We start from the raw sequence: 25563 nt of genomic DNA, 5'->3' as shown, positions 1-25563 counted from the left end.
GCTAAGTTTAAGTTGTCGTTAAGTTGAATTAAGGCTGTCACAAAATAAAATAGTTAACACTAAATGAAATTTAGATAAAATAAAATCGATTTTATTAATGAAATATTGATTATGCAAACGGCAAAGAAAATATCTGGGTGTCTAAAATCAATTTTATGGTATCATTAAATAAATAAAAATTGTAGAATAGTATTGTATACGAAAGATTGATACCAATCAATAAAATTATCATAAACTTACACACATTTTGAGAATGATGTCTTTATATTGATATTATGAAAAGTTTTTACAGTCATGAAATATTAAATCAGGATATTCATTTAATTGAATATTAAGGACAGGAATAATCATCTTCGTATAATATTCTGATGTGTGATATCCTGAAATAATTTCATCTGTAAGTCATTTTTCATATCACAGTATACATATGATGAAATTTTAAATCATTATGAGTGATATCAGTAAATGGAATATATTTAGAGAAAATACATTTTATGATTAAAATATGTAAATTTTAATGATATCCAGAACTTTATTAGGTAAAAGATAAAGGCTATATCAATGCATGATAAAAATTGTGAACTTTATCAGTTACTAGTTAACAATTTTAGATAAACTAACTTTTATAATACCTTTATACTTTAAGAAGCGTTCATAAATTCAGCACGTGATAAGCTGCCACGAAACCATACCACTATGACATTATTAAAGCTGCTGAATGCGTGCATCAGCACATATCAAATCATATCTAGCATGTACCATTTGCATTATTATAAGTAAGAAGTTTTGTCTAAAAGACAACAGTGTCCTGAACCTTATTTGTACTCCGATAGAAAGCTGAAGGTGTTGTCCATTTAAAAATATAAGAACAGTATATGAAAGAAAGTGGAATACTGCAGACATTTTGAAAATTTATAGCACACAAGAAAATTAATCATATATTAATACTTGTTATCTTAAGGCAATGCTCGTTTTTAGCCAGTAACATATGCTAACATGTCTGGGGCTTGAAGAACATTGCGATGTCTATGATCACATCATTATACAGACCACAAAATGTCATAATTCATATTCTATATTCTTGATTTTACCGTAGAACAAGAAGTGTGCACAAAGCTTAAATAACAATTGCAATTAAGTACAAAGTGTACATAAATCAAAAAGTAACATAAAATAAAAGTATAATTAGACAAGTTATGTTACTCATCCGGACCTTTGTACATGTTTTGTATTTAATGTAGTAAGCATTTGACAAAAAAGGTTTCTTTTGAATACACTTGGCATGTATTTTATCAAAAATGTATGGCAACACGTTTGCGTCCCATTTATGACTCTACCATTGAATTTATTAGTTATTTAAAAGGCATGTATGTAGACACACTTTTATCATCAACGTATTGACATAGGCGTTGTTAGCTTTGGGATAAGCGTCGGTTTTCAACACTTACCTACCCAGATTTTGTACCTGTACTAAGCTGTTAAGCTGTTCTCTGCAAGTGTTTGGCAACTTCCCCACAAGAATCAGTAGTGGAGGACGAGAGAACATACGCCTCAACCGGAAATCGAACTAACAACCCAGAGATCAGTAAATCGTCGCTCTCCCTTTTGGGCTAAGCGGGCGGACTCACATATAGGTATGTATTTTTGATAATCAGTAAGTAATGTTTTAATTTATATTTTATATATGTAATTACCTGCCTAAATCTACTGGAATGTTTATATTGGAACCAAATACGCATTACAATCTGTAAAAAGGTCCTTTGGAAGCATAGAATGCAACCAAGCAGAATAATAGCTCGGTTTGATCGGGTCTGTTCATGAAAGGTAATCAAATGAAGTTATGAAACGTCTTGCAGCTTAAAAATTAGCACAACCAATGACTGACATTTCTATTGAACTGTAATACGTATCATTTGTTTAGTGTACCAACCTTTTCCCGTTACACATTTATATTTCTATATAGTTTCAAAATGTCTGAAAGACTATTTTTGGAGTGTTACACATTTATATTTCTATATAGTTTCAAAATGTCTGAAAGCCTCTTTTCGGAGTGTTACACATTTATATTTCTATATAGTTTCAAAATGTCTGAAAGACTATTTTTGCAGTGTTTAATCTAACAGATAATACACCAAGAATTCGCAAAGATCGCATTCTATATATTATTCATTTACCGTATTGCTATGTGCATGTTGGAAACATGCGAAGTATAGAAAATAAACATTGTAGACCATAAATAAGATTTCATCTTCACCAAAAATGTAATTGCACTTCGTGGCAAAAGATAATACCAAAACAATCATGTGGTAGACCATGTAATAAATATGAGAATAATTGAATTCTGTTAATAGATGGTGACTCATGACTAATATGTCATTTTCAAGAAAAAAATAATTCAAAAGAGACACGATTCAAAAAGAGTGACGCCGGAATGTACCAGTTCTGATGACCCAATGGGTTCCTTTGGCAATTTAAAACGTAAATAGCTTGTAGGCATTGTTCATCTAACAAATATCTAGTCCCAGAGCACAAATTTCTTCAAAATGTATTTATCAATAATTCCGTGCCTTAAATGCGGACTAAAACGACGCCGTTGAATTTATTAACAATTATTAATATGTTTATGCAATGTGGCGGCGCGCAAAGAGGAAATAAACAACAAACAAGAGTGTCAGATAGTCACAATATACGCCCGTCATAGCAAATTACTTTACACTAGCACCTGTAAATGGAAGATTAATTCTGTGGTTGTGTTGTGAGTGAGTGAGTTGGGTTTTACGGCGAATCGACACAAAATGGTCATATATCGCCGAGGAGAAGTCATATTACAAACACCAACTGTAAAGCATAAACATTGATGTAAAAATGTAAAGCATACGTAAAAACATCCATGTAAAAATGTAAAGAACACTATGAATAATGTAAAACGTATCTAAAAACATCCATGTAAAAATGTAAAGCATATCTAAAAACAGTAATGTAAACATGTATGTACGAGTGTGTTAAAATATCAGCTGCAAACATAATAATATTGCAAGATGTAAATAAAAAATAAGAAGTCTTAGATCTTTTGATATATTCCTATCTGCTTTAAAAACGATAAAATATTTCCGACTGAAACGTTGTCAAATAACTCTTTCAAAGATTGAACGTCACAATATGTACTGCGTTGTGTAGCAAAGTCCACACAGTCGATTAAAATATGTTTAATAGTTAGCGGTGTTTGAGACGCTACACATTCGGGTTGATCTTCTTTATTCAAAAGATAAACGGGTATGACCTATTCGACAGCGAGAAAGAACAACTTCCTCCCTGCGAACAGATATGTTCCCTTGGTGCCAGTCCCCTAGAGTAGGTTTTGATATCATGAAGTTTATTGAATGAAGCACTGTTACATGACGATTGCCATTTAGATAAAATGTATTCTTTATATTGGGCCAAAAGTCGGTCTGTGGTAATTTCAAATTAGATTGTGATAATAAAAGGGATTTCTTTGCTGCAATATCAGCACCCTCGTTTCCATGAATACCAACATGACAAGGAATCCAACAAAATATGATAAAAGATAGTTCATGAAGCCTGAGAAGAATATTTTGAATGAATGGATTTTCCATATTTCGGTTATGAATTGACTGTAAAACAGAAAGCGAGTCGGAAGAGATAATAAATTTTTCTGCACTATTTTTTATATAAAATTTAGAGCTAAATCAATAGCTTTGGCCTCGGCTGAAAATATTGTTGCATTATTTGGCAAACGTAATTTTGATTGACGAAGGAGGCTGACAGCAACACAGCCAACCTTTGATTCATCTTTTGAACCGTCTGTGTAAATTACAAAATAGTCCTTGTAAGTTGATTTGATTTCATGATATTTGGACTTGAATATTTCAGGGTTTGTTTCAGACTTTCTAAAGGCAGTTTTCAAATCGTAAAGAACTGTAGGGGTATGAAGGGTCCATGTTGGTGTATCTGGAATAGAATTTTCTTTAATACCATCGAATTTGAAGTCAGTTTCATTCATAGAAGACTGTATGCGAAATCCAAACGGTTTGATTTGTTTTGGTTTTTCTTCATATGAATCGGAGTACTTTGGTTTAAAAATAATTTCATGAGCAGGATTGGATTTGGTGGTAGCCACTCTTAAAGCATATTGCAATGAAAGTTTTTCTCGGCGTGTGTAAAGAGATGGTTCGTTTGCTTCAGCATATAAACTTTCAACTGGCGATGTTCGGAATGCACCAAGAGCAATACGAAGACCTTGATTATGGATGGTATCTAGCATTTGTAAATACGATTTTCTTGTGGAACCATAAACAATACAACCGTAATCTAGCTTAGATCTAATTAAGCCCTATAAAGTCTTAATAAAACCGTGCGATCGGCTCCCCAATCAGTGGTTGTGTTCTAATTCTTGGAGAGCATCATTTCGAAATGACCGATTTGGAAATGAATTACTCTCATAAGATTCAAACGTCGGCAATTTTCAATAATTCAAGAGCCATATATGTAAATCCACTGGCCTAACGTAACTATTTATCAAACTTGATGTAGATGTTATTAGTAAAACATATTCTATATAAGTTTGGTAGTCCGCACGCCAGACAATGACATATCCAGTTCTAACAACCAGATTAAAAAGGTTTAGGAATAAGCTATTTATAGAAGCAACAAAGGGAAGTAAGTCCATAAAAATCCTTACCAGGTAGAGATACTTTGAAATACACCAATACATTGGAAGGTAGATGCATGTTGTACCACAGAAAGGTGGTCTCGGGTTTTCCCTACGGCCAATTATAAACAAGAGCTCCGCCAAGCGGGTCATAATACGCCCGAAGGGTTACATCAGAGGATGGGAGCAAAATTTAAAGAACTTGGAGTGTGAAACCCAAAGGACAGAAACAACAAAGGGAAGAAATTCCAAAAAAAAATTCTAAGTCGAAAAATGTTTCAAAATAAGCTATTTATAGTAACATAAAAGGGAAGTAGTTCAAAAATAATTTATTGTAAGTGAACAAAAGAGGGATCTGCCAATTAAAAACAAGAGCACTGCAATGAAGAGCAATAAACACAAAGCAAAGTCACATATGACATTTGACCCCTTATTGTGACCTTGACCTTGAAGCGAGTCATCCGGAACATGCGCTCTGCACGTCGCCTCTGTGTGTTGAACATTTGTGTCAAGATTCTTTGAAATCCTTCAAGCAGTTCAAGAGTTATAGAGCGGACACGAAACAAACTAATATGACCTTTGACCCCTAAGTGTGACCTTGACTTTGAAGCGAGACATCCAAAACATGCGCTCTGCACGTCGTGTAGGTGTGGTGAACATTTGTATCAAGTTTCTTTGAAATCCTTCAAGGGGTTCAAGAGTTACAGAGCGGACACGAAATTGCTAACGGACGGACGGACAGACGGACTTACTTACGGTATGATACTTAAATGACTTTTCAATGTTAAATTTTAGCCCTAAACCTAACCTGCTAGACACTCAAGTACCAATTCGTTAGCCCGGACGGTCGAACAGACGGACACCAGCGTCGTAACATAATACGTCCCTCCGGGCGTATAAAAAGTAACAACATAAGTTATTTATATTACAAACCAAAGGGAAGTAATTCTACAAAAATTAAGTCCACACAAAATACTTTACCACATGCACGTTGTACCACAGAAAAGTGGTCTTTGTTTTTCCCTACGGCCAATAGTAAATAATTTATAATATAAGGTATTTATAGTAACAATAAAGGGAAGTAATTCTAAATAAAGGTAACTTTACAAAAAGAAGCTATCTGTGTCTTGTGGCAATACTGTTTCACTGAGGTAATTATCTTTGCCAAACAGAAATGCATGTCAAAGTTATGGCCAAAGATGTTATATGACCTTTGACCCGTAAGTGTTACTTGACCTTTGAAATAGGGGACTTGGGTTTGTCCTACCTTGACATTTCTTGTAATTTTGGCTAACATTTATGCCAAATAAAATTAAAATTGCTCAAAAACTTAGTTCAAGTATGGAGCAGAAAACATCAATTCTGACCAAACAAGGGCCATATCTGTGGAGTTACTGATCTGAACTGGCTAGCTATCAAACTTGACCAAGATTTTGTAGTATGACATCTTCTGCATAAGTATGTTTGATATCAAAGAAAAATTATGTATTCATTGAGTGGACACTGTCAGTTTGGGCAAGTTTACCACTTCAAGGGCTATAACTCTAGAGATACTGACCCTAACTTTAGATTTTATAGATATACACATTCTGTATAAGTTATGTTTAGTTCTGATACAAAATACTCTAGTAATGGAGCGGACACCGTCGATTTTGGCAGTCCAATTCAAGAGCCATAACTTTGGAGATACTGGTCCGCACCTGAATACAGAGATATTCACATTGTATAAGTTTGGCTCAGGTCTGATACAAAATACTGTAGTTATTGAGCGGACACCGATTTTTCCGCCCGCCACACCGCCTAACAGCCCGCCCACCCGTAAACGGTGAAAACATAATACATGTACGTCCCGGTTTTTTCAAACGGGCGTATAAAAAGGCAGCAATTACTAGACTATAAACAAATAGACATGTTTACATACACATATGTTTACCCCATATAAATCGAAATTGGCAAAAAATAATCATAATTGCGAACTTTTTATATACCATTCGAAACCTGCCGCTACATCGGTATTCACAGATTTATCATTAAACATTTGTATTAATATCAACTATTCAAAATATTGAAAATACTCTAGAGTCTTAAAGATATCTATGGCATTAGCTTTTTCCCCTGAAAAAAAAACAACAAACAAATTATTTCGGATACGAGCCTAACATAATTCAAATAGAAATACTTTTCTGACATAAAAATGTTCATAAGAATAATTTGAGTGGCATATTAAGGTATGATTTACAATTGGCGTTTTCAATATAACTTCTTCTCGGCGATGTATGACCATTTTGTGTCGATTCGCCGTAAAACCCAAATCACTCACTCTCTCCATTAAACTTTTTATTCTATTTTCAAAGAATGTCCAATTAGTATTTCTCTATGGAATAATGCCCTTTAACTGCATTTTTTGTTTGTTTACATGGCTATGAACTGTATCGCCAAAATAAATTGTTTGTTGCAGAGAAAGCTAGATAAAGATCAACCTTTAAGGCACCATTTACTATTTCAGACATCATAATGTCTTTTTTTGAAATTATGTCTGCAATGATATTTCATAAAAGGCTAAGCCAATGTAGAAATTTAAGAAGGAAAATATTATTCTAGTTGTCATAACTGATTTCTATTGTTTCTGAATATGTAAATATACCCAAGGCCAGGAAAGAATGGACAAAGGATTAATAATTCAGTGGAAACAAGGCAAATACTTATATTTGTACCAACTATCAATGGCTGAAAATATTATCGGTACATATATGGTTATGACAGATATCACAGGTGTTATATCTATTCAAATTCATGTCTAGTTCATTTAGTCCAAACAGCAAAATAGATTTGCTAAACAGTTTGCAAACGAGTGAACATCTACTCAGACACGCCGAAAAAAAGTGTTGGTCCAAAGCAAACAAGTAAACCTCTGATGATATGCATCGAAGTGGCCGAAACAATTCGATTGTTAAAGAATTTCTAAGATTAGTTTTGTGTTTGTTTTGGGTTTAACGCCGTTTTTCAACAGTATTTCATTTATGTAACGGCGGGCAGTTAACCTAAACAGTGATCCTGAATTTTGTTCCAGTACAAACCTGTTCTAAGCAAGTTACTGCCAATGTTCCCATATGAATTAGAGATGGAGGACGAATGATTTTAGACACAACGTCTTTCATCAAATCGTCACGGAGAACATACCCCCGCCCGGGGATCAAACTCACGGCCCCGCGATCTGTAAATCATCGCTCTCCCTACTGAACTAAGCGGGTGGGCTCTCTGTTAAGTATCCATGTAAATATATATCTAAAATTTCCTTGAATAATACTACTACTGGAAAGAAAATATAGCCTTGTGATATCTAAAGTTCATTAGATTGTCTTTCAAAATGGACACTTTGAGCACTACAATGGATACTGAAAGTATAGGAGAGATCGCCGTGACGTCATGCATTAACATCTGTTTATCTGGTGGTGGGCAAAACAAATGTGTTTACATCGTTTGTGTATGGGATCGGAATTCTTAATTTTTGATAACGTTTTTGCTTATTTATGGATTTTCAAAATTCAAAAAGTTTTGAAATACTTACAATTTTCATATTCAAATATCTTTTTACAATGAATAACTGTTTTTAATGACATATAGTTTTGAAAGCGGCGTAGTGATGTTCAAAACTTTTAGAAAAACACTGTAAGTTAAGCGTCCATAATTAATCCATTTTATTTCGAAATAAAAATTAAAAGCAATTAATAAATTGCTTGTTTTAAAACTTTTCCATTGATCAAAACATTATTGATATAAAATGTTTTTTTAGCAAGTTTTGACCGTTAGAAAAACATCACCGTTTACAAAAAAACATGGACGATCGGCTTCTGCCCACCCGATCACTGTCTTATCAGTTCCAAATATAGAAAATACACCGCCTTTGTATACAAACACTCTAGTTCCCGAGAAACCTGGTTACATGCAAAACTTTAACCTGAAATTCTATATTAGAAAGGGGTAAAATTTTGACAAAATGAAAGCTAGTGTTATGTAAATTGCCCTGTTAAGTCAACTCATAATACCAAAGACAAGTGTATGGTTTTAAAGCATTTTGCTTCATAATTTCTGGGAAACCTAATAACATGCAAAATTGTTACCAGAAATTCTAAGTTAAAAATGGGAATAATTTTGACAAAATAAATGCTAGATTTATGTAACTCGTTCTGGGAGGTAAATCATGATGCCAAAGACATTTGTGAAGTTGGAAAGGATTTGGCTAAGTAAATATCTTAGAAACCTGCTGACTTGCAAGACTTCTGTGACGGGGACGCCGACGAAAGGCTGTTTACAAAAGTCGAGCTAAATATCTACATTATTGATACAAATACAACATAGTTATGGAATCTGTACATTGCAAGCAAACTCTACTAAAAAGGCTACTGTTCACATATTGAAATTATCAAAATAAAAATTCAATACTTTCAATCTTGCACTCTCCTTTTACAGTATTTTAAAAATATCTTAACGTCTATGGAAATGCTGCTCATCCTTAATAACGAAGAAATGTTATAGATATATTTAACTTTATCTGTCCAAATCCATAAAATCACCTTTGTAAGGTTTCAGATTAATTGAATTGTTTTCTCAAAAGGTGACTTTTTCAACCGGATGTTGTTCATTTCCGTTTTACACTATGATTCAGTGGTAACATTTTTCTAAACCAGATATGTATTTGAGCAATTTCTACCTACTCATTTTTATTTGAAACAAGATATCAAGTTACACATGTAGTTGGAAAACAATGTTTACATACTTATTCCAGGGTTATATAATTATATCATATATGATAGATATTTGGAATAAATTTTACAATCATTTTACACATTTACATATTTATTCTACTTTAAATCGACTTTGCGAAAAAAATGTTAACTTTTATTGAAGCCCTATATAAATGTGCGGCGCAACAACCCGTCCAATGCATATTGTCAAAGTTACATTCACATTAGCGTTCAAACGTTATGCTGATAAATTTCAAACACATGACATCCTTATGTGTTAAAGAGTGCTCATGTTGTGTATAAATGTGAACAAACTCATATGTTTAAATAGCCGTAGAATACCCGAATATTCATCAGATATTGTGTATAATGCGGAGTAATTGTTTCTTGAGCTAAATGCTATATCAACATCTGTTTTTATACGTTTTATGCATTGACTTCCATAAGCGGAGGATACACGCCACGAGACCTTACTGTTGACGATTATACGCGTGGTGTGTTTCATCCTAAGTTTACATATTCTGATATATATTCGATATCATTTTGTGACTGTCCTAATATTGCTGTTTGCATGACTGTAACATAAATTTCCTGGTGCTGTTAAAAGTGTACGTAAACAATTCGTACATATATTTATTATTATAGAACATCAGTTGCATTATTGACTTCTTCTGTTGATATCATAGTAATATCACGACCACGACCATTTCTTATCAATATCTGCATTTTATATTAACAGGATTAGGCTTTTATATTCCGTGAATATATTTCCTCAGTAGCTATAGAGCACCAGCTTTGCTTGAGATTAGTGATTTGTTCTTATGTAAACTCGAGTGAACAAAATTTACGCCTTTGGTTGCACACTTCTTGCGTTTTCAGTGATAAATCAAACACACTACTTGAAAAAATATTATGCCTATTTTCCTAAATGATTTTGAGACGACTTCTACAGTTATATTTTAGGATTTCTCTCTGGAAAATGTCATCAGATCTGAGATAGAGTGGTTAAAACATTAAAGTCTATACCAAGACGACAGTATAAAAGGTAGTTTTTTACCAAAATTTAAAGTCAGGAAAAGCACAAATTGTTGGGAGTGTCTTGGCCATTATATTAGCTTAAGTTTAATCAAATGTCAAAGTTTTCTTTAAAATTAAATCGATGTTTATTTTCATAGATTTCAAAAGATGACACCGGTTCTAGTGAATCGCTTTTTTGAAAAACAATCTATGACTTTTACGTGAAATATCCTATAGATGATAACACATTTGGTAATATTGTATCGGACAGTGATTCTATAAGCTGTATGCTTTGTTTTTCAGCCGATGGCTATGTAAAATATTCCTAAGACTTTATGGATGCTGTAAAATCAATTACTGAAAAAACTTGCACATATGTGGAAGGTGGGAAACTAGCATGATTTACCTGTTTATACGTTTGCTTGATTTCAATACTCTGTACGGTCTATAAGCATGAAAATGCCATGCATGTGATTGCATATAAGGTTGAACGTGCATGTTTTTGACACTTGACGAATTGTATTGCTAGTAATGAATGACTTATCCACAGTATCATGTTATTATTTATATTCCTGAAAACGTTTACGTAATCTGGTAAAAGTCATTTTTAAAGTAAGGAAAAAGTAAAAGTTTCAAGTTACATTAACATAAGTAACACATAGAAAATTATAACTATTTCATGGGATGAGTACTTGCATAATCAAATCATAAGTAAGCTTTCAGACGGAACTCATTACGACTGCAACTCTAGTTCCAATGCCACTTGATGAAGAAAGCTCCACTTTTAAAGAAGACAAATAGAAGCAATTGAAATGAAATGTACACAGTTTGGAAGAAGCAAAACAGTTGCTCAATCCCATATCTTTGTTGTTGTTTCTTGCTTCTGAATTACATTATAAGTTGATTAATAATTCCTTCAGAAAATAAAATCATACAAGCTGGCAATAGCAATCAGTGCGATCTCTTAATAGCAAAAACATAAAAGGAAAATATCTTTCGTCATCTAGAGGCATCATGATGTACAACTTCCAGAAATGGACGTCACAAGACAATGTCGATTATGAAGTCTTTTTAACATTCTTTCATATAATTTTGCAACCGTTGATAGTAATTTTATGAATTGCAAGTAAGGATTTTCTGACCCAACATAGCACATGTGAGATAAAGTAACGATACGGTATAACTTCAACTAAATAATTCACGTGTACGTGCCTCTGCTCAAGAATGTACCACTCCTGTTGACACTAATGCAGAATAAAAATCTTTGACTTGTTTCTGAAAGCCTCCTGATTTTAGGCATTATATCTGAAAGTATGCGTGCTTACAAACTAGAACTGTAACACAAATTGCATACCTTTCTAGATGACAAGTAATCATCGATATCATTAGGGCGACAATCAGCCTTCACGATTGTTCAATAATTGCTTCTTACATGGGTATTTGGGAAATGCGCACGCAGTATCATTTGTGTTAAGTGGAAAATGTTCAATTCATTTTAGTTAGAGAACAGAAAAATGAAAGAGAAAGGAAGAATTATTTTCTTCATTTTTGGTTTAATAAATAAGCTACATTAATTAAAGAGAGAGTATTGGTATAATATGTGAAAATAGTCTAGTCTGAAGAATTGAAGGTACCATATGTTTTCTCAGTGCGGGCTGAGAACCTCCTGCCCACTCCAAACTACCTCGAGTCGTAATGCATTTACTCGAGTTATATGATTTCAGAGTGGAACAATATCACAAAGTGAGCAATATCTAACGCGAAAGGGACATCTGTTGATTTAACGCTTACCTTTATCTGGTGCGACCAGGTACATTTAAGCACGTTATGAATGTCATTATGATATGTGCCGTTAATCTAAACAGTATCAAGCGAGAATGTATTGCAACAGGCTATTCGTAATTGGTTTGTTCTTTTGTATGACATGTATAAAGGTTCCTGTTTTCATGACATGTTACAATAGAAACAAGAAATGAAATAATAAAATATAAAGGACAAAAAGTTAAATACAGCATATCTTTATTACTTCTTTCGTGTGATTCATGGAAGTATTTATTTCTTAACGCATGCTGCATTGCATTGCATTTATTTAAATTTCACGGGAGTACATTTTCTGTCAGTCAATCTGTCATAAAGACATTTCAGAAAATGCATGTAGAATATTGCTGATAATTTGGAGATAACTCAAAGCCGTTATTTTTTCGGTTATTTTTCTTCCTCGAATTCACAATATAGCTTAGTGTTTAAGGAGAAAACGAGGAACCAAATGCAAAAAATGAGGAAAATGTTAGGACCCCGTCGATTGGTCAACGTTCCTGTTTTGATCCAATTGATGGTTTGCTTTTAATTAGACATTTTATGAGAATATCCCCCATGGGGCCAATTTGCGGCAAATCTGCGGTTAACTGCGTTGCTGTTAATAATAAGTATGACAAAATCCATAACAGCTGTCGTTAGACAACATCAAATTATCTTATATCTTTAAGATGGTAGTACAACGATAAACTATTTCTTGCTTTACTGTAAAACGTCATTCTATTTATTATATTTTTGCAATCAGAGTGTTTGAATAAAAATATTGTTATTATGTTCTTGATAAATAAATTGCGTTGTTCCTTAATGATACATGTTTTTTTTTATCGGTGATGAGTCATTACTTTGATATAATTTAGTTATATATCAGTCCCAGTGAATTGACAACTCTCATAAGTACGATTTTATAAGAGACTATTATTAGCTCAAGGGTATGTTATAAGCAGTATATGACCAGCATAGGTTAGCACTTTACCTGTACTAATATTCTATGACAGTAACGATTAATTCAATTTTATTGCCTATACACTAAGAAAATTTGTACTTATTGTACTGGACGAACCTCTGAAGTAAACTAATCTACCAAATGGGTATCACGGACGAAATTCTGCCGCCAATTTCTTAGCTCAAGGGTATGTTATAAGCAGTATATGGCCAGCATTGGTAACCACTTTACTTGTACTAATATTCTATGACAGTAACGATTAATTCAATTTTATTGCCCATACACTAAGAAAATTTGTACTTATTGTACTGGACGCACCTCTGAAATAATCTAATCTACCAAATGGGTATCACGGACGAAATTCTGCCGCAAATTTCTGTTCATCTAATCTGGCCAATCCCATTAGTGTGTAAAGGGGTAATGTTGATTAACCAAAAATACAGGTTGAAAATAGTTTGAAAAAAGTAACCCGCCCGCTTAGCTCAATTAGAAGAGCGAACATATACGGATCGCAGGGTCATGGGTTCCATCTCCGGGACAGGCGTGACTTACCAAGTGGCTAACACAGATATCACGTACTGAAATCACTATCGTGATGCACAAAGGACATGTGGCTTATCAGCAAAAGGACTTGCAGTTGCAAATGTTGCAGATTTTACTATCAGTTACAAAGTCTCGCAATGTGGGAAAGTGTTTGCCTGACATGAAGTTTTCTTATCTACTAGATTAAGTGTTCATTACAAATTGATACTCAGTCCATAACATTGTCAGTATAGTATGTAAAATTACAATGTATATTAATACATTTACATGTGAATAACAATATTTCATGTTAAATGTCAGTCCTATATAACGTCTTATTAATTCTGACCTTCCCCTTTCATTTCAAGACTTTCTTTTCTTAAACTGCTTTATAGATAGATTCCTTTAGATGTCTAGAAAGGCATTGGTATTATCAGGATGAAATTCTGAAGGTGGGTGACAGGAGGGTTAAACTATAATAATTATTATAAATTGATATCTGATAAATAACATCAGAGAAGTACTTTATTTGACACATAGATTTTCAGTTTCACATTTTAACCAGTGCTTTAGCAACTGGATATAGCTCTAAATCAACTACCAAACCGCATCACATAAATATTCTTGACGTGTAAAATATAGCAATATTTATTTTATAATCTTGGTAATGTGTGAGTGTGTGGGCAACTAATGACTATTGTTTTAAACAACAAAAACGAGCAGCAACGGATTCTAGAATAATTATGAGCTGTATATTCTCATTCGAAATATTCGGAATCACTCCGCTCTAGGGTTAGGGTTAGGGTTGAAAATGGCACCACCCTGGGGTAAACTTAGTTTTACTAAGAGTTGTATAGGGAAAACCTTTACAGAAAACTTCTTGTCTTGAACTACAATGCACAGAGATTAGATATTTGGCATGTAACAATGTTTAGTGGACCTCTACCAACATTGTGCAAATCATGACTGGTCTATGCACAATGAAATGTTGATTCTTCGGGTGTATCGGTTGAAATATCATTCAAAAAGCACTGGCTGGCTTTTATCTATTGGAATGCATTGATTCTAAGAATATCCCTATTCTGTTTATAAAGGCGTGCACCTGTTTAAATTATTTTAAAACACTGTTTATAAATGTATATTTACTTGATTTCTCGGCTACCTTGATAATTTACAGGCAGCTTCAAAACAATTAACAAGATTTTGTCTGCACATTTGACGATAAAATACATGTAATGAGAACGTTCAAATTCTATTACGTAATTCCTATTAAATTGGCATAGCATTTATATACCTCTAGTTTTGCGGTTATTCAGTTTTGATAATTTAATCTATAGGGGCGTTTAAAAAGGAAACGCAGGTCACTGTACAGGAGTTGTTAATCTACCGTTCACACTGTATCAGGTAAACGGAACTTTGTTCACGTTTAAAAATATTGTGACAAAGTGTAAACAAACAATACTTTCTTTTTCATTAATTTCTGGCAACTATCTCAGATGACAGTGATTTTCCTAACTGAAGCGATCTATCAACGTCACGTGGATAAAATTTAATAGAAGAGTTGACCTTTAGTAATCCTACCTGTAATTAGGGGATGGTGTCAGCAATAACCACAAGTTTTACTGTTTGTGAAAAAGGACAATCAATGAGAAAAAGTATTGTTTTATCCCGAACGTTCACTTAATGATTAAAAAAGACAAATATGTTAAACTAATTTTCATCTTCGAGCGTGGTAGCTTGTATATTGTCTCAATTTGTAACTTGGTTCTTCTAACGATACCGAAATTACCTGTAGTTAATTAAATATATAATTTGATATTGTTCGATCGAAATTTGCTAAATGTATTTCATGTATAATAAAATGTCTACTGCAGAATTTAGTCTTGGATTATCTATATTGTACGGTTTACCTTGGATAGTTAACCTAACGATAAAAACTCGATTTCCAATTTTATTTCAAATCAGATATGTTGAGTAACAATAAGACATAAACAGTTTTACAATAACTGCACATGTATGTTATGTCCGGTTTATTTAAAGATATATAGCTAAGATTATCATTGTTTTTGAAATTTAATGATAGTCAAATTCACTGGTGATTTGATTACATACACTTTGCAAAATATTTATGCTAGTCGTATCTGGGTATCTTATTCATTTCAATCTAGTAATTTTGCCTAAAATCCTGAATTAATGGCACCGTTCCATTGATTATGAAAGAAGCCTAAACAGTTGTGCCATTTAGCTTAATGCTGCTTTCTGCACTCTTAGAGGTTTTAGATATAAACTGTAATCAGTTTCTTTTTCATATATATTATGGGTGTTTATGCCTTTTAATTTACTCTTGAGTTACGATATCTCCTGTTAAATTGTCAAAATTGGAATATTGCCTGACAGTTTCATGGATGTAGAAATGGGAATATATAATTCCGCTTCGTAATTGCTTGTGAGAATGAACCTGTATTTATATTCCCTTAATATCTCCTTTTCGAGAGATAGGTCAAGGTCGTCATTGGCATAACACTAACGTAATCTTGCTTGGATGAAAACTAGGTAACATATAATGTTTAAGATAATGCTCAATAGAAAAAAAGAGCAACATAGGAAACAGGCGTTGCCTCTAACGAAACACCGTACTCATATTATCCCATCAGTCACATGCCGTACAAGACGGATTCAGTCAAGCTGGGAGTTTCTCCCAGAATAAATAGTCCGTTGTTTCATTTCCAAATTCTGAGAGAGAGCGATGGACTTAATAACCGTAGGTGTTACTGCTGTTGATCGTTTCCGGATTTTTTCCTGAATTTAAGCAAATACTATTTTTATTACAATGTAACTTAATCTTAATATTTCGTATTGAGTATAAGGAAATTATATATGACTTTCTTCATATTCCTTTAAGAATGGTTAATGCTCAACTGCCAACGCACTTTGTCATCTATTTCGATTACAGTTTTGAACTTTTCGAAAAGAATTACATGCACTTAATATTGTGAAATTCTCGTGAAAAACTCACCTAGAGGTAGTATTTAATAAGTCTTTCCAAGCTCACAATGCCTTAGACTTCAAACTGTAAATGTCGAGAACTAATAACTTACGCAACATCAACCCAGTGTTGTTATATTTTTCTGGCCCTTTCGGATCACGACTTCCGCTTAAGCCGGTCCTAAAGGGCGTGGGAGGTGTTGCACATTTCATTACCTCTCATGAACAGACTCGATCAAACCGAGTTTGCTATTATTCTGCTTCGTTGCATTTTATGCTTCCAAAGGCTCTTTTTACAGATTTTATTTTATCATCAAAATGAATACATGATTCGTTCTATTAATCAGAATTTTTATTATGATGATGCGGCGTTAGAACTCTTCCTGATCAATTTCAAACAATTTGTACTGTACTGGTTAGTGCATGTTCTTTTCCTTTTATGTTGTGAACTTTTCATTACGTTTCATGAATAGACTCAATCAAACAGAGTCTGCTGTTATTCTGCTTGGTTGCATTCTACGAAGGATCTTCTTAGAGATTTTATTTTTTGTACATAAATGTCACCTAGAAAATAATCATTGACAAGTGCCTTACAGAGGTGTCTAGATAATGTGAATGATGTGTATAATAGTGTTATTGATCGCCGCGATCATTTTGAATAGGACAAGTATATGTGCGCTGAGGAAAATATTTCATGATGGACCTGTGAATTCTTTACTTGTGGGTGAAACAGGTCTCATAAGCGTAAATACGACTAGCTTCTACTGATTATAAAACATACATTACGATTTGTTGTGAATTAACTGTTGTTGTACTTTTAGTAGTTCAACCGCCACCCTTGTTTAAGAGCAACATTTAAAAAACACATTTTTTTCATCCTCAAGTAATAAGTAAGTAGACTCGCCCAGTTTAATCAATCCAGACGCATACATAGAGCGCTTACTTCACCCGATTTACATTCGGAACATTTTCACGCGTTTCGGGCTTTGTCGTAACAAGAAGGAAAGAAAATGTTTTTCGAAAAAGGCAACATTAGGACTGCATGTAAAGTATATGCAGTTGCTGCTACATACGACCCCGACATAATTCATATTATTTATCTAAAAGAAACTAAGAATCTTACCTTCAGGAAAGCTTGATTTTATCATTTTTCCCAAATTTAACAGGTTAGTCCATAAAACTGTCCCAGAATGCAAAAAATGAAGTGCTAAATTTCAAAATTTCCGGGGGGGCGGGTAGCAGGGGATCGGACCCCCTCTGAGAAAATTGGCTGTGTCCGTGCAGTCACTATACCTGTCCAGTACTGGACATTATGGTAAACGCTTCTTTCCTGCACAAATGACAATTTCCTAACTTCTGTCCGGTTTGTACAAATTTCTGGCCGCGATAAACCATTTGTCTTGTTTATAGTCTGTGAACGACTTATCCAGGCCGTGTAAAGGCGAAATTTATGCAGTTCCTACAAAGCAATTTTCTTCTATGAATCAAAAGAATATCAGGCATTTATTGCCTATGAAATGAACAGTATGTTCCTATTAAATGAAATGTTACACTATCAGTTACCCAAGTTGATTACCGATGGTTCATTTTTGTTCAATTATTTCTTCTAAAATGTGATAAAAAAACAAGCACTGATGCGAAATTTGTATGGTTGGACTGGACTATGTTCGGATGATTAATAATGAGTGCGTTCTCTCTCGTATATACACCTTTTGATATGCTCGTATGATACAGATTCCAATTCTTCGGTCCGTCAAAAGAGTCATAAGCAACGGCTATCAGACATCGGCGTGATCGAGGTACATTTGTACTTAGTCTCTTGAGATATGCTAGCACAATGGTGTTTTAACGGCTAAAACAAAAACATTTCTAATAGAACATTTGCTTTATTTGTAATTGGTTTTGTGTAATACATGATATGCCATGTCGTTAGCACTTTGCAGTACATTAGAAAAGTCACACGTTGACCTATATTTTCAATTTGTTTCTCGTCATTGGTGAAGTTTCAGCTTTATCATGTCACAATTTGCGCACTTCATTCAGCGTCGTGTACCGGTAGAGGGTAACAGTTGATTGGGAGAACAACATCTCAGACTAATTCTAAGTGTTTTAGCGCAAAATAATTTGTATTTTACAAGGATCATTTATCATTATCTGACAACATTTGAAAATAAAACATTTTGGGGAGAGATCTACAAATTTTTATTTTCATTTACCTGTTCTTTCATGAACAACCGGGTTAAACTTCGATGGACGAATACAACACGACTTTAAACTGCGCTAAATGCTGTATGTTCATGCATATAATATTAAATAGCTGTTTTTTTTCTACAGGTTTTAAAGCGGGTCTTTGTTCCAGAAATAAATATTATACCTACAGTTAATTAAAATATCTATTTTATTTTTATACTCTGAAGCTTAAAATTCATGTGCGAATGTAACTCACTAACGATTAGGCCTGTCTTTAGACGAGACTGAGTTAGACGTAATAACAGACTGAAATGAAATGAAATGAAAATTACAATAACGCCACGTGTCGGACTAGAAATGGATATACTGCAATCAGAAAGCATCAACACGTACACTGTACTAATATATTGTAGTCATGTGTTTCACCCTTTTCCATCATGCACGTGTAGATTCTATCATAATTATGTACTATTCAAGAAAATTCATCAACGATTCATTGTTCTTCAACTATACTTGAATATCAAAACTACTGAAGTTCACGGATAATTCAGACTTAAGTTTCAGACAAATATAGCAGCCGAATAATTCATTAATATTGTGGTAAACCTCAGTTTTGGCCGTGAAATATTCTGATTTTTGTAATTATCTAAATAAATAGTTTTAGTTACCTGTTCTTTACCTACATAAAGATACTTATAACGAGCTTGCTGAAAACTTGACTTAATGAGTAAATATGTTCGAGCTATTCCTAAAAATATACCTAAAAAACTCCCGACTTCGAGAAAGTTTATCAGCAGAAACCATTAAATGCTCTTAAAGTCATATTTTATATTTTCTGGTGCCATTTCTCATTATATATGTTGTAAATATATGCCTTTATGTCTATGCAAAAATTAGGGACATGACATTTTGTAGTTTTAGAACAATTTTGGAAAATGCCCTTTTGTCTGCAATTTCTCTAGTCACTTCCTTAGGTGGCTAGAATGGCCAATTAGAAATATTTATTTAAAATATTTAAAGATTTTTTTCATGAAGGAAATTTTACTGCCATGTCAAGAATGATGTTATTTAGTTGTAGTAGATTTTATAGATTTTTTATAAGCTTTATTCTCTGGTAATCCTTAAAAATGTCCCTTTGAAGTGAGTGTGGAATTTTGGCGGCCATATTGGATTTTGGGGACAAATTATGCAATTTCTTTGACACTTAATTTTATCATTTTAACAAAGTTATCTGTTATTTAAAACATATTGTTATGATGTATTTTTTTCTGTAGATTAGGTTAATGTTATTTGTTTTTGATGACACTTATTCTAATTCCTGTATTAGATGGGGAAAATATTGATATTCCTTTGAAATTTATTAGCCAATCAGAACGCAGCAGTCAGGCTCCCTGTCTGTATAAGGAAACATAATGTAGGCCAGATAACTTTACACTTTTGGATCTTAAAGCAGCAACATCTTTTTGGAAAACTTAAAAATTATTTCCGTGGATATAAATTAGAAATTTGGACTTATGAATCAGTTTGTGAATAGAAAAATGTGGCTGATAACTATTGCACTGATTCTTAACCTTTTCCTGAATTTGACAGTTTTAGGAGCCATTATTTTGGGTGCAATTCTGTATTTTGCTTTTTGTTATTACCAAGAACAGTGGGTGGCATTTTTTTTAGAACTGTAGAGTTTTTTGCAGACTTTAATTTTAAGTTTAACTGGAAAACTTGTGGAACTTCTATGACTCTAGTGCACTTGCATTCAAACTTCTGTTACCTTTTGTGATTTTGAACTTGTACAATATAAATATATCTGGAGAAAAAAATATAGAAAAGACAAAATAGATTTGTAAAACTAAAATTACTCTTGTGTTTTCATTTAATACTACATAGTGTGTTGACTTTTCCAATTTATGATCTAAGTTGTGTTATAATAACTGAACTTATTATTACAGCACTTGTCATTATATATATATAATAACTCTGAAATAGCCCAGAAAGTGGTCTCATAAGGAATCTGGCTTTTCCTGAAATTAATTAAGCCAGTGGTGTCGGTCATCCTGAAGAATTTACCAAACAACCCGAGCAATCAGAACATTGCCAACAATCACATTTTAGGTCCTCGTCGAACATGTTAACCCAAGACCGGGGTTTACGACAAAATTTTAACAAAAACAGAAAGCGTAATATTATACGTTTGCCCAGGTCATACTTCAGTGTCAATAATTCTTTGAATCTGTGAAAGGCACATATCTAGGCTTCAAATGGTATTATGGCTGATCTTGAACGTTGTATGTGTTTGTTAGTCCGTGGTTTGTTTACACACCAGCATCTGCCTTTTCGAAGAAATCTAATTCAATCTTTGAAATAATATATATGGCTACAATATCTTGTTCTTGTTGACAACATAACGCTACATGTTTCACGTCGAAGCAGCATTTGTGCAGTGTGTAGTGCAGTTGCAGCATAACTATTCATAATGCCTACTGAATATTGCAAAACTGCAGTATATAAGCAGTATGTCTGCAGCATGAATGCAGTATCGGCTGCTTCGCATTATATACTGCCATTCTGTAAGGAAAATTTGAGGGCGTGGACGGTAGCATGTATTTCCACTACCGACCATGAGCAGGCTCAGTCAAACTAAGCCTGCAACATTTTCATTTTTGTCGTGTTTTGAGAGCTGCGAAGTTTCTTTTATTATCACAACTGCGTTGTTTGTGCCGTGAGGCGACCGTAAATTGTATCCCTGTACATTCAATCACATCTGTTATATTTCGATCTTTGCAGCGCGACATTTATGTTGTGTTATTGGTACAGTTTAGTTTTTCAGCTTGAACATTTCGGCTTGGGTGGTTCCAGTACTCTCGCTTTCATAACTTTGGGTATTGTATAATCGCCAATGCTTTTTAATTTTGTCTTTTGGCAGTTTCTGTGATATGCAGGCTCCGGAACCTCAGATGCCCCTTGTAAAGTCATTTGTCCACGGAAGCTTATAGTTTGTAGTTGTGTACTATCTATGAATAGCAGGGAAACTTTAATGTTAAAGACCAAATATCTTAATTCTGACACAAAATGTAAACATAGAGACCGCATGAAAAATACAGTTCTGATAAAACCAAATCATTTGTTACTATGGATATTTGTTTAAACCTTTTAATATTTCAGTGAATAAGAGACAAAAGTTAGATGACACCACAACGACTGCCTTTTCAGAACATATAATGTAAATGTCAATCGCCTATATATTTGACATTGACAATATTCCTTGAGGGTCATGTGTCAACTTGATACGTGTCTTTATAAAAGTTGTAGAGGTATCATATTCTCTAGAAGAAATTGCTTTGTTATTTTTTCGGCGACGCCGTCTAAATTCGTTTTCGTTACCTTTGCCACGTGACTTCAGTTTGCAAATCAAACTACTTGATAACGCATTATAGATAATTTATCAAAATGGAAGATTTATGCAACACTCTGCCTGATTGGACGAGAGTGTCAATTTCTTTCAATCTGTTGATTGTGCTACGCTGAGTGAAATGTAGACAAAGCGTTTATCCTAAACGACGCAGTTCACAGTTTTAAAGCTAACTTTGGCTCAGTATATTTAGCAAGAATATTGATATATCTCAAAATGATAAGTAAGTTTAATAAATATGATAAAAACCTGTTCAATACCAACATATATCAAATTAAAGAAAGAGCTGAATACGGTCTGCGTATCACATGATTAAGGGTGTGAGAAGAGTCTTTTATGTAGAGAAGTGCTTTTTAAAAGATTTTCCTTGTTACAATTGTCGTCTGTATATGAAAATGTTTCTTGCTTTTGTGGCTTATTCAGGTTGCATATTAAAATGACTACTTGTTTGCTTTGAATATTTGTTATAAATTATTTAACTGATTTATTATATATGAATTTTTTCTTTAGTATGGTATGCAAATATTGAACTCAGTTGAAATCTGTTTTATTATATATATGCTATATAATGACTGAATCTCGTTACACTGAAATGAAGGTACGCTGCATACAGTTTATTGATGTGATATGACTATGGTCAAACTTTGCTTATGAAACAGAAATATTGAAATAATTACAAATGTATGTTTTGCTTGACCTTCACTTTTTTATAGGTGTGACGTCATTGTCCAAAGATTCATGAATAGCGAATATGCTGTTTGTTATAGCGGGATCAGTTGGCCTATTTTAGAAATAAATAAAAATAATAAATAAAAAAATCCTTTAATTGATTTTTTCTCATATATTCTAATCAAACTTGATTTGTAGTATCTTTATTAGGCCCGCAGCCAACTTTGTTCAGCTGGGACATTTGACCCCTATTAGGGGCTGCTAGAGCTAAAACTAGAATTGCCTTTATACAGCGTCTCATGAACAGCTTGGTGGATCTTTGTCATACTTGGTCTTGAGCATCATTATAAGGTCCTCTTCCAAATTTATTTATATAGGAACTTGGGCCCTATTAGGGACCACTATAGCTAAAAGTAGATATGCCTTTCTTTGCATTAACCACTAAAATGTAATGGATTTTTATCAAACTCGATGTGTAACCGTATCGTAAGGTCTCCTGCTATTTTGTTACAAATGGGGATAGGGACCAATTTAACTAAAAATATAAACACGTTTAATGACCTCTTCTCATGAACCGCTTCATGAATCTTCATCAAACTACTGCTGTAATTATTCGTCTAAGGATAAACGAAACAAAATTGCAACCCTACGAAACCTTTGCGAAAAATTAAAAGAGAACCATTTAAATTGTTAAAGTGCGGTGTTTAGTTTTGCAATTTGAAAAATGTTAGATGAAAGATGAATGTTAGATGAAAAATTCATCAACTTCTTTCCTTATTACAATTCGCCGACCATCATTTTTAAAGATATTTCTTGTTTTATTTTAGTAAATCACCATTACATGGTGTAATTTGATTCCCTTTATTAGTTCCTTCTAAATATGTACGATCATAGGAAAGGCCACATGTTGTCTTTTTCGTGTGATTTTTTTTTCAACTGAGAAAGTTCGTAAAGATTTGTGTAGTGTGTGGTCTGACTTGATTATCTAACATATTGTTCCATTCAAATTATTATCATTATTATTACATTATTACATCAGATTTATATAGCGCCCTTTTCATGATAAACACGTTCAAAGGCGCTTTACATATAGCAAACGCAGCACACAGAGCGCGAAATTCATCCTCTACTAGTACAGACACATAGCGATCTGCCCAAAGGGACAGAGTGAGATAAAGCCCACAGAACAGATAGAGAAAAATCTTTTTTTAAATAATATCTATTTAGAATAATACTTTTCTTCTTTCGTTCAGTTTCGTAAAATGAAACTTTTAATTCTTACATTTGCCTAACACTGTTTCTATCGCGGTTTTGAAAGAACCTCCTACATTAAAATAAAGTCTTCCTACGCATGTACCTCATAGATTTCCAGTAACTAACTGAAATGTTTCTACATATTTAAAATATATCATGCCACGAGTACAATGAGCAAATGAAAAATATTACACATAACCTATGTAAACATTAAATAAATATTTTTGTGTGTTAAAAAGTATTGTTTCTTTTGTTGAGGTTAGAGTTACTCCGATGCCATTTTCATATCAGATGACGATGTTTCCAAATTTATATGGTGAAGGAAAGCTCAAGCATCCCTTCCAGGAATATTTCACTTCAAGTTGTTTCAAACCCACATAGGTAAGGGACAAATGAAACCTAGTCAACAACTTTAACCATTCGGCTTCGCGGTAGCTTCAACATTGTTGTATAAGGTAGTAAACAGATGTATATAGATTTACATTTTTCTTGAATTGTTTAATATGAGATTATTTTATTTTGACATCAAGGAGACGAATTTAGATAGTGAACAAGAAAATTTTAAAATCAAATTGATATTTCTACTGTTAAACACTTTATATGTGCTTATCCTTCGTTGATGAGATGGAATGCTTGATAACATAATTTACACAATTATGTAAAACACGGCCAGGGACCAAATGTTATTTTAACAAACCATTCTGACATTTCCTGACCTTCCAACATTTGTTGTTATAATTTCGTTCATTGGTGTGAATTATATCGTTTTTCTTTGATGAAAAGACCTTTGTTTAGAAACTGACTTCGAATTTCAAAACCCTAGTTTACCGAGGTATGTTATTTGAAAGATTTATTTAATATTTTTGCAAATACTTTTTTTTTTTCGAAGTAAATGTTTAGCATGACATTGCAAAGAACAAAACTGCTTGCTTTTTGTATGTATTTATCAAGTACTTTAACAGAATATATGTATTTATTTTATAAATATCCCAACCCTTGATACAAAGTGACAAAGAATCTCAATTTTGTCGGAGAAAATCGCGAGAACTGTGTACCACTAAATAAATGCAAACACTTAACGCAGTTGATACCCTTAATACATGTTACAACATTTGAAACTGACTCAGTCTGTATGCTTATACAATGTGTTGCTGTGTGTGTCTGTTTTTTAACAATACCAAGGGTCTTTTGTATGGATGATCAATATTCATAAAAAATGTATCAGAACATTTCTGACAGACGGACTATACTTCAATGTAACTATTTGTTTTGATATACTGTTTTTATTTGCCTTCCTACTGAAATGGTATCAAGGTCATGACATGCGATTTAATCATCGCCCCGGCGT

This window comes from Mercenaria mercenaria, chromosome 10, assembly GCF_021730395.1.
Source record: "Mercenaria mercenaria strain notata chromosome 10, MADL_Memer_1, whole genome shotgun sequence".
Taxonomy (NCBI): Eukaryota; Metazoa; Mollusca; class Bivalvia; order Venerida; family Veneridae; genus Mercenaria; species Mercenaria mercenaria.
This window is presented reverse-complemented; position numbering follows the sequence as displayed.